This window comes from Vulpes lagopus, chromosome 24, assembly GCF_018345385.1.
Source record: "Vulpes lagopus strain Blue_001 chromosome 24, ASM1834538v1, whole genome shotgun sequence".
Taxonomy (NCBI): Eukaryota; Metazoa; Chordata; class Mammalia; order Carnivora; family Canidae; genus Vulpes; species Vulpes lagopus.
Window position 1 is genome coordinate 50,285,055 of NC_054847.1, and position 17,175 is coordinate 50,302,229.

Sequence of the window (17,175 nt, forward strand, 5' to 3'; positions counted from 1 at the left end):
CCCTCTGCCTGTGTCTCTGCCTCTCTCTCTCTCTCTGTGACTATCATAAATAAATAAAAATTAAAAAAACAAAAAAAAAAAGAAAAAAAAAAAATAAAAAAATAAAAAAAGAGAGAGAGTGAGAAAGAGACCATGAGTGTGGGGGAGGGGCAGAGGGAGCAGCGACCCAGAGATCCTGACTGCTAAAGGCAGACACTTAACCAACAGAGCCTGTCTAGAATGTTGTTATATTTCTTTAGAACTTTAAGAAATTCAAAGGCTTTACTAAAAACTTGGCTCAGTCGTCCATAATATATATTTATAATACACTCTATCCTTATGTAATATAGATTCAAAAGTCTTGAAATTGGATACAAAACTTTATGAATTGTAAAACATACAACAATGTAATGTGAAACTGTTGAATATGTACATCAATTCCAAATCACCTTGAAATTACTTTTTAATGTTCAATTTACAGATTAAGCTAAAATCATTAAAGAAGTAATTAATAATTATTTCAATAAACGTAGAAGTACTCAGCCATCACATTTACTCCCATTTTGTTTGAACTCAAACGTGACAGTACGAATTTACATATCACTGATGAAATCATTTTAATTAGGAATTAAAAATTCATTAGCATTAGCATTGAAATTTAACCTATTTATAAATTTTAACATTAGTGACTATTAATCTCAATCAAAATAAATTTGTTGGCTAGTGCCAATTAAGCAGGTCAGTGATAGAGCTCTTTTATTAACAGTATAGGATACCTTTCAGTTGTGATAAAATATCACATTAAGAGTTTTATTAAGCTTCATGATTTTCAAACAACATGAATTATTTTTTAAGCTCTTAATAGGCTCAACAGACTATGGAAAAATGCGGTGTATAATCATGAATATGCCCAAGATTTGGTGATAAATAATTCCAAATTAATGCTTCATTTCAATGCCTATTACTTAGTTTTTAACTCCAGCTTCTAAATTTAGTACCATTAGCAAGAGATAAGCTAGCAATTACACATTTATCAAAATAATTTAAAAATGTCTGATGCCTCAATAAATTACAGACTCAAGGTAGTAGTCTTTAGCCTGCAGAAAACTAAGTGTAAAAATTAGGTTATTAATTTTACATATGAAGTTGATTTCAACAGATTTTTAAAGGAGTTATCAATATACTATAAATAACTTCTAATTAGTCCAGTTGGCAATTGTGGTTCAAGTAAACAATCAAGAGTGTGGATGAAATGACAAGTCCATCCATCCATCTTAAGATGGAATTCAAAACAGAACTGTATTATATTCTCCTTCCCCAGACCCAGTAATGGTGAAGGAGGTGGCAATAATAGTAGTGTATCACTGCTAATAATGCATGTCATTCTAAGTCTCATGGCTGGGTCGCACTAGGTATGTAAGTTTTGGGCAGAGTGGACAAGAACCGTGCCTTTGGCTGCCATTTGCTGTCTTGGAAGATACCTTTTCCAGGTTTAAATCTTATAGGCACCAGGCCAGTAGTAAACTGATTAAACATGGTTACCTTACCAATTATGTATGAATGGGAACTTTATTAAACAATCTTTGCTTCTTAATATATCTGAATCAAAATGCTCGACTGTGAAAATATTCTCCCTTCTCTGAGATCACTGAAACTAGGACTATTACCAGTTATCTTAATAAAAAGAATCAGTAATAAGATATCCATGGAAAGTATATAAAAAAAACTCCAAAGGAAGATTTTTAAAATAGACATAAGAAGCCAATTATTTGCATTATAAATGTATCAGATCTTGAACAATCAAGTTCATTGTTTATTACATAAAAACAAACAAAACCAATGTCATGTGGAGGAAATTTTACAATATATTACAATATATTATTTTATCATAAGATTTTTTCTGAAAGAATCAGGGAAAAAAAAAGAAAAAACAATTAGGAAAGATATACAATTAGGGATATGTGATATGGTTAGATCTAGAAGATATTATAAAATATTATAAACACAAATAAACAGCCATTTTACACATTGATAATAGATGCATAAAAGTAAAAATTAGCATTTGTTACATAGGATAGTTTGTATATTACATATAAATCATTTCAAATCAGAATGAGAGTTGCTTAATTATCGTTGTACTTAGGAGATAAATTCAGTTGACCTCATCTTACAAATAAATTAAAGAATGAAACATGTTAAGTGCACACATATTAAACAAATACCCACTTTTTGTTTTAGTTCATTTATGACTCTGTTGGTTATTCCTGGATCCTCCATTCTGCTTTTGCAGTTGGAACTTGTGATGACAGAATTTTAACATGGCACCCAAGATTTCGGCACCCTGGTATGCATGCTCTGTATCATCTCCTCCCTTTGAGTATGAGGGAATCAAGAAAATTGGGATTTTACTACTGGGATCTGTTGAACTTGAATTAATCAAAAGGGAAATTGTCTTGGATAAGTCTGAACTAATCAGTCCCTTCCTGAAAGAAGAGATTCAAAGCCAGAGAAAAGCCTTCTTTGGGGCCTTAAAGAAGCAAATTGCAGCCGTATGGAGAGAAACACATGGCAGGACACATCAAGCCAGTGCTAGTTGCTGAGGACCTCGGAACTGCAATTGCCGGGACCTGGGCTCTGCCAACTGAGTGAGCTTGGAAAAGGACCAAGATGAGGATCAGATGGGGTTATAGTCCCAGCAGACTCCTTTATTTCACACTCCTGAGACCTGAGTGCAGCACCCAGCTAATCTGGGCCTGGACTTCCTCTTACCTAGGGAAGCCTTGGGATGATGAAATCATGTCATTTTAAGCTGGTAAGGTTTTGGTAATTGGTTACACAGACCACGAAACGGTGCTTAGTCAAAGATCTGCCTTCAGGTCGGGTCATGATCCCAGGTTCCTTGGGCTCCCTGCTCAGCTCTCCCTCTCTGCTTATGCTCCCTCTGCTTATGCTCTCTCTCTCTCTGCCAAATAAATACATTAAAAAAAAAGAAAGAAAAGAAACATAAAATAAATATAGGACTGTAATTTCCCAATCTAAAGTCAACTTTCTTCTCTGCTTTCCAGAAATTTGTAAAAATTTCTAATCCATCCAGAATCCCTTCTTCTTTATGAATATATATGAATATATATATATATTTCCTCTGATATTTTTCCTTTGATCCATTGATTTGGTTATTTAAGAGTGCCTGTTTTTTGATTTCCAAATATTTGTGATTTTCTCAAATTTATTTCCATTATTGATTTCATTCAGCTGTGTTCATAAAACATGCTTTGTATTTCAATTATTTTAAATTTATTAAGGCTTGTTTTATAGCCTAATGTATGGTACATGCTGGACAACATTCCATTTGCCTTTGAGAAAGGCAGTATTTTGTTGGAATGTTTCACGGAATTCTATTAGTTTTAGTTGACTCATGTTCTTATTCAATACTTATATTTCCTGTTCCTCTTTTACCTGGCTGTTCTAACAGCCATTGAAAAATGGGTATTGAAATCTTTATTATTGTTGAATCATCTACTGATCTGTTCAATACTGTCAGTTTTCTTAATGTATTTTGATGCCATGTTGTCAGGTGCATACGTGTTTATAAATTTCACATCTTTCAGATATACTGACACTTTAATCATTATAAAATATTCTTCTCCAGTAACAATTTTTTGTAGTACCAATTTCAGTCTTACAATCTATTTTGCTTATATTAGTATAGCTACTCTAGTTCTCATTTGGGTTCTGTTTGCATGAAACATTGTTTCCCATTCTTTTATTCTCAATCTATTTGTGCCTCTGAATATAAATTGTGTCTCTTGTGGATAGCATGTAGCTGGATCACATTTTTTTTAACAGTTCTGTCAAGTTCTGCCTTCTGTTGGATTATTTAGTTCATTTACATTTGAATTTTTAATGTTATTTTTTTGGTCTATATTTTAATTAATCTGATACCATTTGACTCCACATGCAGCCTTTATAGACTATGTGTCTCTTAGTCACATCTCAAGAGAGAGTGACAGCTCAAGTTTCCATATATCATGGGTTGCTTTTTATGTGCATTTTATTAAAAATGCCAATATTTTAAAACATTCTATGATTTTAGGTCTATTTAATGCTTTTTTCTTACTTTCTTTTGTCCTGCATTTATTAGATTATACATTGTTATATTTACAGTTTTCCTTGATTGTCCCTCACAGACTATATTTAAAGCCACTGTAGCTTTTTCCTTAACACTAAATAAACATAAGACACCTCCTTCTTATTATCAAGATTTTGCAAATCATTCTTTAGATCTAGACTTTCAAATCTCATCTAAAGTAAAATCCATCTGTGCTGAACTAGTTTGAGATCTCCTTTGTTTGAATTGCAGCGTTTTCTAACATTGCTAGAAAAACAGATGTGCCCTATAAATCTTTATTTGTAATGCTGGCCTAGTACTTCCTTTAAGCATATCCCTATAATTTGTATATGGTTTTCATGCAAGAAAGCCTATGCCTGATTTTCTGATCTGTGCTGGCTGTCCATGAGTCTTCAGAGACTATAGCTGGGTAATAATGTATTCTACATTTATTCCTACTTATTCTTAATTTACTTGTTTAAGTCAGGATAGCATATGTAGAACACAAATATATTGCTTGTCCCAATTCCAACAAGAGTGGCATTAGTTGGATTGCATTGTATGTTTACACCAAAATTGCTTTGTCCATTCATCTAACTGATGGACATTTGGGCTGTTCCCATGCACATGTACTATATTGAGTACTTATTTTAGTTTTTTTTGAAAATGTATCTAAAAGTGAGATAAAGGGCCACAGGGCAATTCTACATTTATATTTTTCTAAGATTTTATTTATTTATTTGACAGCTAGAGACAGAGCACAAGTAGGCAGAGAGAGAGGGAGAAGCAGGCTCCCCACCCAGCAGAGAGCTGGATGCGGGGCTCAACCCTAGGACCCTGAGATCATGACCTGAGCCAAAGGCAGATGCTTAACAGACTGAGCCACCCAGGTGCTTCTACATTATTTTCTTTTAGAAACTGCCAAACTGATTTCCACCGTAGCTGAACAATTTTCAGCCACAACCAGAAATGTAGGAGTGTTCTAATTTCTCCACATCATTTCCAACACTTGAAATTTTCTTGGTATTATTTTTAGTTGTACTAGTACCATAAGGAATGATATCTCTTTGAGGTTTTGATTTACACTTGCATTACCCTAATGACTACTCACGATGAGTATCTTTTATGTATGTGTTGGTCATTTGTATATCTTCTAGAAATATCTGTTGGAGGACTTTACTTATTATTTGAGTTGTTTTTCTTTCTTTCTTTCTTTCTTTCTTTCTTTCTTTCTTTCTTTCTTTCTTTCTTTCTCTTTCTTTTCTTTCTTTCTTCTTCCTTCTTCCTTCTTCCTTCTTCTTTCTTCTTTCTTCCTTCTTTCTTCTTCCTTCTTCCTTCTTTCTTCCTTCCTTCCTTCCTTCCTTCCTTTGTTGAGTTGTAATAAGAGTTCTTTCCATATTCTGGATACTAGACTCATCAAATATAAGATTTGCAAATATTTTCCCCATTCTATAGATGACCTTTTCAAATTCTTAAAAATGTTCATTTGTGTACAAAAGTTTCTAATTTTGAGGAAATTCAATTTTACCTATGTTTTCTTTTGTCATTTATGCTTTTGGTATTATATTTAAGAGTCCTGCCGAAGAGCCTTTCAATTTTACTTTGCTATTTTATTTGTCTTGCAGGACTCTAAATTTTCCTTAAAAATGTTTTTCCTTCACCACCCAATTACCAGAGGGTATATCTTTTTTCCCTTTGCCCTTTTTCTTCCCTAGAAGTTATGCATTTGAAATACTCCTTATTTCATTATTCTTGCCCTTTAAAATCGTGTATTTTTAAAAGTTGTGCCTGGCCCTTTAAATGCCTGTACTTTTAAATTGAGCACACTTAGAATTATTTCTCTCTGTTTATGCCTAGATCTTCCTGAACACTTTCTCATTTTTTGCTTTTTGGTAGTTTTTTCTTTTTTGATAGGTTCCATCTTTTTGGTGTTTTAGTTTCCAAATCACAATGAGATCCCCTCATTAGCCTCCTTCTGTCATCCTCAGTTCTTCTCAGTTTGTCTTAGTTCACCACAAAGCCTGGGGGATGGATGAAGGTAGCTTTGCAATGTGAGAAAAAGCATGATGGGATGTGGTGATTTTTTGTTTGTTTGTTTTGCTCAAAGTTATTTTGTAGTTTCAGCATTCTTTGTCTTCATGCTATGCTGAGGGTGTAGTTTTGTATAGAATTTACTTTCCCCTTGGTTTTATTTATGGTTTGGGAAAGATATTTTTGGAAGTGTGCAGCTATGCTGACACTATTGTCCTCGGCTACCCAGAAGCCTTTTTTCAAATGCATTTTTGTGATATTTCTGCAAATGAGATTAAGAAAATATTAGTCAGATGATATTGCTGTCACCTCAATTCCTAGCTTTGTAGTCCAGATTGTATTATCTATTTTAATCCAGAAGTACAATATTAAAAATACTGAATTGAAATGTAAATTTGGTTTGTTCTACCAGAGATCTCCTGAACTAAGGCAAAGGATATGTGAAAGTGAAGAGGGGGAAAAATAAGTTAAATATCTACTGCCATCTCATCACAAGTTATAGAAATACAGAATATGATAGCATGTTTTTTCTTCAATTGCTACACATGTGACCATCACTATTTTTTCTCTTTTTTTCCTTCCTGTTAGTTTCTTTTATAATGTTGTTGTTAACAGTTCAGATTTTAAGTAACTGATTTTTAAGCTGGGACTGTAACTGAGTTTTAAGAGTAATTAACATAACCTGGAAATACAATGCAACCCTGTCCCAAAGATGGGTGGAATGACTATTTGTACTTTGAAACTCCTTAGTTCAAGTAGAGAACATCTTGATTTGTACAAAATAGGATATCATATTGGGGCACATGGGTAGCTCAGTTTGTTAAGCTTGATTTGTTAACTCTTGATTCAACTCAGGTCATGATCTCAAGGTCACGAGACAGAGCCCTGCAACGGACTCCAGCACTCTACAAGGAGTCTCCTTGAGATTCTCTTTCTCTCCCTCTGCTCCTCCCTCTGCTTGTGTCTGTGCTCTTTATCAATCAATAAATAAAATCTTTAAAAAGGTGGTATCATATTGTTGGATGCAGGCATAGAGATGTTTTTGTTGTTTCATGAAAGTTCAGATATGTATGGAGATGTGTGAGATGCTAAATAGCTATAAGAATGTACACTGCCCATTTAGTTAGCATTTTAAAGCTTCAGACCCAGTATTCTATGCCCACTCAGTGAAATGGGGGCTAACATGTGACTGGAGCAGGGTGAGGACAGGGAAAAGAATAGGAATAAGGTCAGTGGGGTACTATGGGCCCAGATCCTATAGGATCTTTTAGATCACAATAAGGAATCTAAATTTCACTCAAGTGAAATTAGGAACAATAGGAGGCTTTTGAGCAGAAAAGTAACTGTGCTTTTTATGGTCCTAACTGTGTTGGTTAATCCTAATGGTGCTTTTTATTGTCCATCTACAACCAGAAATCTCTATCCTTAAACCTCCCAAACCCCACATATATTCCCAGGGCATTCCGTTTTCAGGTTACTCTTTTTGAATTGGCTTTTCCATCACTTTGGTAATGACTCATAGTTTCTCCATGAACTTGGCTCAAATGACTTGCTTTTTACATAATTATTAAATATTTTTAAATTTTATTTATTTATTTATTTATTTATTTGAGAGTGAGTGGAGGGAGGGGAAGAGGAAGAGGGAGAGGCAGGGGGAGAGGGAGAAGCAGACTTCTCACTAAGCAAGAAGCCTGATGCAAGGCTCCATTCCAGGACCCTGAGATCCTGACCTGAGGTAAAGGCAGATGCTTAACTGATTGAGCCACCCAGCAGCCTCACTAAATAATTAATACTCTAAGAAACTACATTTTATTCTATACCAACTATCTTCCTTGTTGCTATTGTTCTGTTATTTCACAGGTTATAAATGCCTGGGCAATGGTTCACTGTAAGATTGCCAATTTCCTACCCAGAATTTGCAGATGTACTGGGAGCATTCATATTTCTCAGAACAGACATAGAACCAGTAGCCTAAAAAGGCTATGCTGGAATTGCGGCTTCCAGTTGCAATAAAAGGAAGGACTCTTATCACACCCCAACCTTGATATGATCATCATTGAAGTGTTCACTGCCTTTTCACAAACCTATGTAACGTAGCTTTCTGCTTCTCAAATTTTTATTTCATTTATATTTTATTAAGTATAATTAAAACCAGAATGAATGTATTTTTTTAAAGATTTTATTTATTTATTCATGAGGGACACACAGAGAGAGAGGCAGAGACACGGACAGAGGGAGAAGCAGGCTCCCTGCAGGGAGCCCAATGTGGGAGTTGTTCATGACCTGAGCCGAAATAAGATGTTCAACCACTGAGCCACCCAGGTGCCCCAGAATGAATGTATTTGAATGTATCATACAGTTATACTCATCCTCATTTTAGACATACTTGGCATGCTTTTTGTGACAGATTAAGGTAAAAGTCGAGAACCTTAGCAACGAAAATGTTTTTTCCATTTTTCTTCTTCCACCAGCCCTGGTGTCTCCTTTTTAGCATGGGAATTAAGTAATTCATCATTTACATTTTCCAATTAGCTCTTCTAAACTAATGAAAGAAAGCCTGTCATAAGTCCTCCAGGTAAAAGAGTTCATAAATTTAATTGAAGCAAACAGAAAATTTCTATTATAGTCTTTTTCTCTAGTACCTTTCAAAAAAATGCTTTTATTTTTTCTTTATGTGAATTATTATTAAAGGCTGGATTTCTTTGTTGACATCTTTCTAGTTTCTTCATGAGTATTGGACAAAGCAACCTTTAAATATGCAGGCATTTTAGAGTAATAAAAACTATTTTTAAACTTTTTTTTTTATTTTTAAACTTTTTATGTTTAATGTTTTATGATTAAATAAGTATTTGATCTGGAAATAATATTTAAGTCATAACATAGGTAAATCCTACTATAAATAAGATTTTTTAAATCACATTAAATCAGTTGATAAAATCCCTAATATATCATATTCAATGATTTGTAGAGACTTTATTCAGTATCTCCTGTTATTACTGGGACAGTTTGTATATGTTGTTTGTAAATTATAAAGTACTATACAAATGTTAATTATTATTTTGTTTTGAGGATACTAGAAAAGAGAACTTTGTAAATCTAAAAAAAATATATTTTCTTAAAGGTGAATATATTTTAAATGTTAGTGAGAAAATCTTGTATTATATTTAAACACAATTTCTAGAATATCTTCACTGGAAAAAAAGGATTTCTGTTGTAATGAATATTATAAAATATAGACTAGATCTTTATGAAGATAGAAAAATAAAGAGTATAAATTCTCTTCAGAATCTTAGTAGAAGAGTGGTCTTCAATAGTCTTATTGTGTTATAGTGAAATGATTACTCAGACCAAAAATAAAAAACTTATCATAAGAGCCAGAGAATCATTCTGTGCTGCTGTCTTTGAGAGCAAAGAATCTAATTACATCATTTACTAGCTAAACTAGTGCAAAAAAGCAAAATATTAGTGATTTTACTCAGCTTCAAGCTTTTCTAATAATCCAAGAATACAATCAAGACACAGGGGTGAAGCAGGGAGGGGTCTGAGAGGTAAAGGGTACTTACTCTTTAGCCCAGAATAAGAGATGAGATCTTTAAGAGAGACTCTATCTCTTAAACCAGGATACATTTAGATTATCAAACATGTTCATTTTATACCCAGAAACATACTTAGCTTATTTATGTCGCATTTTCCAGGGTGCTATGCCTCGTATATCCATATATTGTAGTTTTGTTTACCAGAAGCAATCTTAAACCAGGGGCACCTTGATAGAATCCTTACAGAGGTAGGAGATTTCCTCCCGGTGGATATCCTTAGATTATTTTAAGGATGTCCTGTTATCAGTGGATTCACAAGGAAATTGGAAAAATTAACCTGCCTTCTCTCTTGCCCTGAGTAATCAACCCCTAGTAATCAGGTGAGATAAGTATCCCAAGCCAATGGTTTTAACTCTTTTTTGCTCACTAGAGGTGTATGCCAACACTACAATGACAATCATATTTCAATATAAATGTATCAAATCAGCACCCTGAACCCCTTAAACTCACACATGTTATATGTTGATTATATCTCTAAAAATACAGGAAAATGCAAATATTTAGGTTAACAGAGTTGAAAAGGTATCAGCTAAGTACACAGAGGGCAAGAGAGTTGAGGTTTTCTAGAATACTGTGCTAATAATTATAAAGCGTGAACTCTAAGACTGGTAAGGAGCAAAGAGAAAGAGAAGGGATTTGAGAAACATATGGAGAGGAATAATCCTATTCAGTTCTTATCAAGGTGAATAGCCTCATAAAACGACCTAGGAAGATTTCTATTTTCTCCATGCTCTACATCTATTTAATGAAGCTACAACACTCTTGACAATGTGTCAGAATTCAACCTGTTAAAATGATTGATCTGATGTCCTTTTGGAGGACAGAACTTATCTTACCTTTCCAAATTTTTCTTTACTTTTTATTTCTTTTGTTCCAATAAGTTTTCTGCCTCTTCTGGAAACTCTTTGCCAAGCTTTACATGTCCTCGTTAGTCATCCCTTTCATCTGTAATTTCCAATTGAATTGGTATGAATCAGTTCAAAGTGATTGCTTAGAATTATTTTTATCTGTAGTTTGTCTTCTTTTTTATTTCTCGTATTTGCTTATGTTTTGGTCTCTTAGTTCTCCCCATCAAACCTGATGAAATTGGTTCTTTTCCATTTTTTTAAATTATCGATTTATTTATTTATTTATTTATTTATTTATTTATTTATTTATTTATTATTTATTTAAAATTGAAGCATGATTAACATACAGAGTTACATTAGTTTCAGGTGTACAATATAACGATTCAACAATTCAATTATACATTACTCAGTACTCACCACAATAAGCGTAGGCACCATCTGTCACCAAACAAAATTATTACAATCTTATTGACTACATTCCTTATGTTGTACTTTTCATCTCCATTACTTACTCGTAACTGCAAGTGCGTACTTCTTAATCCTCTTTATCTATTTCCCTCATCCCCTATGCTCCTCCCCTATAATTGGTCCCTTCAAAGAACATTTTTGTAGTTGAATACTGAAGTATACTTATTTTTATTTTTAGTTTCTATTTTACATTAATTCTTTCCTATTAGGTATTATAAAATTATTTTATTATTCTCCTAAATCTTCCATTTAAAGGTGTTTAAAAAAAAATAAAGATGTTTTTACTTATCATTCGTCTTTTTGTTTTCTTAATTATCATCTTTTTAAATTAGCCTCTATAGCTTTAGGGTCTGTAGATATTTAATGCTTTCGTTTGCCTTTATTTATAATAGAACTGATCATTCAAAATATTTAGATCTTATTTTAACTCACAACTTTAAACTAGGAGGCAAGTTATTCTATTCAACTTTTTGATAAATTTTATCTCCTATTCAGAGAATGGATCTGTACAATTTCAGCTCTTTAGACTTTATTCTGTTTTCTTTTTTCCATGTCTAGTAAACGGTCAGTTTTCTTTTAAATGTTTATGGATGTTAGAAAAATGTGTATTCTCTGTTCAGCAGTAACTTCTTGAAAGATTGGATATTGACATATTGATGGATAAATGGATGTCCCATGTCATTTTAAACAGTACCGAGTTGTTATTTTTCTTGTTTTGCATTTTTAAACAAAGCTGGTAAGATCTTTTGTCCTCTTACCAAAAAAAAAAAAAAAAAAAGCTTGCACATTTCCGATTCCTACTTTAATTGTGACATAATTGTTTTGTTTCTTGCTTAAGATTTCTTTTTATTTTCATTAATTTAAAAAAGCTACTTTTCTACAATAATTTAAATTTAATGATATGTTTTTCCAATCATATATATACATATATATCCCAAAGCTTCCTCTTTCTTGGATTCATTTTGTGTGTTAATGATATAAGCCCTGTCACTTTTTTCCAGAAATACTACATGATGATAAATTTCTTGATCTTATGTATATCTTATGTATATGAATAAGTGATCTTCTCTAATGCTTATTTAGAAACAAGGTGTTAAAGTCTACATTATTTGCTTTCAGTACAACAATAGTTTCCTCTTTTTTCTTCTAATATCCTGTTTTACAAAAAGAATAGGAAGTATATGTATTGAATATTGAGGAAATATTGATTTTGTGAATTTGAGCTAATGTGCAACCCTGCTACAGCCTATCTCAAGCTATACTTTCATTCTAATATATATATATACACATTCCCACTAACTCATATTTCATCCGAATTTCTGAAAGGATTTCAGTATACAGTGATTTTGAAAACCAAAAGCCCAACAAGGGTAATATATCATGTGCGTTTTAGTGGCTAACAGTGTGGGCAGTTGCCAGTGAGTCTGGATGCCCTCGCCCACACAGTATAATGCTGCATAAGACACCCAGGATCTAAATCACAATGGTTTAAAAGTAACATTCCTGTCACATTTGCAATCATTTTTATGTATTTATTTGTTTTGTTTAATATTGGTGTTCCCTAAAAAAGACTCTTTAACTTCACAAGACATCGATTATGATTATGAATATTTCCTATTATTTTGTGTCCCTGGAACATAGTGGGTGCTCAGAAAATATTTATGAGCTTTAATTGAATAAATTGAACTGAACATTTTGTGAATGACTTACATGAAGGAAACACAGTGACATTCAAAAAGGTGGATTTACTGCATCAGAAAAAATAAAATAAAATAAAATAAAATAAAATAAAATAAAATAAAATAAAATAAAATAAAATAAAAATCTTTCCAAAACAATGGCTGAATACAAGGTAAATATTACAAATGTATTTTCATTGGAAAAATTACTGGGATTTTTTTTAGCGTAATGAGTGTTATAAATAGGTTCTTACTGAAAAAAAATAAAGGTGACCAAGGTTTTTTGTTTTGTTTTGTTTTGTTTTTGTTTTTAAGATTTATTTATTTGAGAGAGAGAGACAGGGACAGCCTGGGCAAGCAGGGGGAGAGATGGGGGAAGCAGACTCCTGATGAGCAGAGAGCCAACAGGCACTCTAGAATATCCTAGGCTCTTATTCCATTATCTCTTCTAAATTTTTTTTTGGCAACAGTTTCAGACTAAACTTTTCACTAGGGCCATATAACATAGTTGTTAAAAGTGCAGTCTTGGGACGCCTGGGTGGCTCAGCAGTTGAGCATCTGTCTTTGGCTCAGGGCATGATCCAGGTCTGAGGATCGAGTCCCGCGTCCGGCTCCCTGTGAGGAGTCTGCTTCTCTCTCTGCCTATGTCTCTTCTTCTTTCTGTCCCTCATGAATAAATAAATAAAATCTTAAAAAGTAAAATAAAAGTGCAATCTCTAGGATTAGGACTCCATGGCTTTGAGTCGTTCTTTACTCATCTGTGTGATCTATACATCATAATTTCAACTACTCCATGCTTCTGCTCCTTCTTTAAAATATGGATATTGTGCTTACTGTTTAGAGTCTCTCCAGGAAGATCATACAATAAAATCACCAGATTCTAAACAGTTTCAGAATAAATCACAACCGTGTATGTCAAAACATCAATTTATTGCTGAAGGTAAATTGAAGTGTACAGCTTGATAAAAGACAGATGTCAACTAAACCTCAGAATTATGAACACTCACCACCCATTTGGCAGCAAAACAAACATGTCCTCATTGTGGACAGCTGATTCCCAAAAGGAAAAATGAGGACAGAGTTGAGCTATGCACACCCAGTTATTTTTCCCAAGGTTACCAAATGGCTAAGTTTGTCTACCTGTCTATGGGAGGAGAGAACAAGGGTGCTGTGGCTTTAATTTGCCTACCGAACATCCCTTGTCATGGAAGAAGTGTCTTCCCTGTCACACTGAGGTTGGCATCTATCCGAGACAGTTTTTGTTCTGAGAATTCTTTGTGCCTTATCATTATTCCTGCCGTAAAGAGGCATCTGCATCTCCCTGAGGTTAGGGGTGAGCTGTTTATCAAGACAGCCCTGCCTTCACCATCAGAAGGCTGGTTCTTCTGATGCCAAATGCAGGTCCCTGGGCATTCAGTCCCTCTTAGGTCATTAACATGCTGAGAAAAATAATTCCTCAGTTGTCACATTTCTATTCTATTCCTTTTCTTATCCAAAATCATGTCCAGCCACAAAGTACTGTGAGATTAGACACCAACAGTAACGTGAGATGCATAAGAATGATATATAAACTCCAATTAAACACATCAACTGAAATGGGCTCCTGATTATAATCCTATGGAATTAAAAATTTCCAGTAAGCAATTAAAGCTCAAACATGTAAACCTTCTCAAATTAAAATCCAAAGCAATTAGAATCAATTATTTTACTTGTATAAGTTAAAATCTAAAATCCAAAATTCTTAGGTTAAATTTAAGGGGAAAAACCACCGGTCCTTCTAAATTACTTATTTCATTCATTCAGAGACATTCTTGATGACTCCCTAGAAATGTGTTCCTGACAGCAGCCTGGGACAGCTTATGCTATCTCTCTAATGGGTGTGGTGATTTTAGGGCCTGAGAAATTACACATGTAACAAATCTCTCAAGAGTTTCATTTTTATTGGTTTAAAAGCATTCACAAAACACCGAATATTATCAGTTTTCTATCTCCATTCCCATTAAAAAATGGAACAACCATTAGACCTTTTAACAGTGACCCTAGGTAAAATTATATTCCAAGAACTCAGTATATAGTCTTACCAAAATACATAGGAAAAAAAAAAAAAAACAAATCAAGGAGGGTGTGCACAGATAATCTTCATGGAGTTACCCTGACCAGAATGACAATCAGTCCATTTCTGTTATTCAGAATCCATGCCCTATATACTTGCAGTTTGTAGAGAAGCAATAACTTTGCAAAGTATTTTTTTTTTTTGCAAAGTATTTTTTTTTTGCTACTGAGCAATTGTTAAATCTGAAGGAAAGCTTCACTTATGCATCTATACTCTATCACATACACCAGCATTAAAATACTGCTAGCATCTTGGATGTCTAGAAAATTCCAGTGAAAAAGGTAGTCCGTAGGTTATGTGAAGTGTCTTCCTTTTAAGACCAAAAATAATCGCTGCTACTTACCTCGATGCCCTATCTTTCACCCAATTGTTGCACCGAGTGTCACATCTATCTGAGTCGGGGTCTGTTAATTTTCTGAGCAAACTTTCGAATTCCTGGGGCATAGAGGCTAATTCTGTTGCTTCTTATAATGGAATAGTTTACACCATATTATTCCTCTACCTGTCTTAGTTGGTAAAAATCACCTTCAGATTCATGATCAAGAACGGCTATTTGATGCTTTCGAAACTTCTGCTGAAAGGAACCTAATAAGAACTGATATTTCTGCATGTTCTCTGTAATATGTGTTCCTTTTATCTACTTTTTGAATGTTCCAAGCACTGAAGCAATAATTACTTCACGCAGCTTTTTTCCTGCAGCTATGGAATGTGCCTCTCATGCTTAATTCCCTCTGCCATTGTCTTATCCCTTCCAAGGGTTTTCAGCTGGATTCCCAAGAATTCAACCTTATTTTTAACTTGTGTTTTAACCCCTTCCCTAATGCATTGAGGATATTTTTATATTTGTTTGTATAGATAAAATTGAGTACTTTCAATCCCTTGGTGTTTTCTATATTTTATACCCCAGAAATTTGTTTTCTCAACCTATTTCTTCATGTTTTGCCCTTACAGTGAAATGGCTGTGTGTCTTACGAAAGTCTGTGGGTGGTGAACCTCTGTTCAAACAAATTCTGCCTTCTTTTATTTCCCTGAGTGAGATGATCTCTTCACGTGATCTTCTATTCATGCCTGGACTCGATCTGACGTTACCTGCTTTTTTCCCTTTAAGATGTCTCATCTGGTGTGTATTTTAGAGGATTACTCCCATTAGTTTATTGGCCAGCTTTCTGAAGACAAGGCTATAGTTCCAACTTCAACAATCATATCGCCTTGAAATTACCCATCAATACTTTGACTTTTTAAAAAATAACTTTATTGGGGGACCCCTGGGTAGCTCAGCAGGTGAGCATCTGTCTTCGGCTCAGGGTGTGATCCTGGAGTCCCGGGATCAAATCCTACATCGAACTTCCAGCATGGAGCCTGCTTCTCCCTCTGCCTGTGTCTCTGCCTCTCTGTATCTCTCATGAATAAATGAATAAAATCTTTTTAAAAAATTAAAAATAACTATATTGAGCTGTAATTGATACACAAAGCAACAGCCCGATTTCCTAATTTTAGTGTCTTGATGCATTTGGACATACACAAAGGCTATGATATTATCACTACAATAAGGTAATAAGTATTTCCTCCAAAAGTCTCCCTGTGTGACTCTTTTTTTATGGTAAAAACGTTTCCCATGAGATCAACCCTCTGAACAAAAATTTAAGTGCATGATGCTGTGTTAACTATTGGCACTCTGTTGTACACCCAATCTGTATAATTTATTCATCTTGCTGAAACTTTATAGCTGTGGAACCACAACTCCCAATATCCCCCTTCCTACAGCCCACAAAAACCATGATTCTATTATCTGCTTCTGTAAGTTGGACTACCTTATATACCTCGTGTAAGTGGAGCTACACAGCATTTGCCCTTCTGAGACTGGCTTATTTGACTTGGTAAAGTCCTGCAGGTCCATCCATGTCATCACAGATGTTGGCCTTTTTTAAGGCTGAATAATGCTCAATTGTATGAATATATATTACATTTTCTCTATCCATCATCCATTCCAGAAGTAGAATTGCTGGGTCGCATGGTAGTTCTGTTGTAATTTATTAAAGTTTTTATCCTAATTCTAGTTAATTAACAAACAGGTATATTAGTCCCAGGAGTACAATACAGAAATTCAATAGTTCTATAAATCACCCAGTGCTCATCACAATAAGTATACTCCTTAGTCCTCAACACTTATTTCACTCATCTTCCCACTCACCTCTGGTAACCATCAGTTCCCTACAGTTAAGAGAATCAGTTTGTCTCTCTCTCTCTCTTTTTCTCCTTTGCTCATTTGTTTTGTTTCTTAAATTCCACATAGGAGTGAAATCATATGATATTTGTCTTTCCCTGAATTACTTTGCTTAGCATAATACTCTCT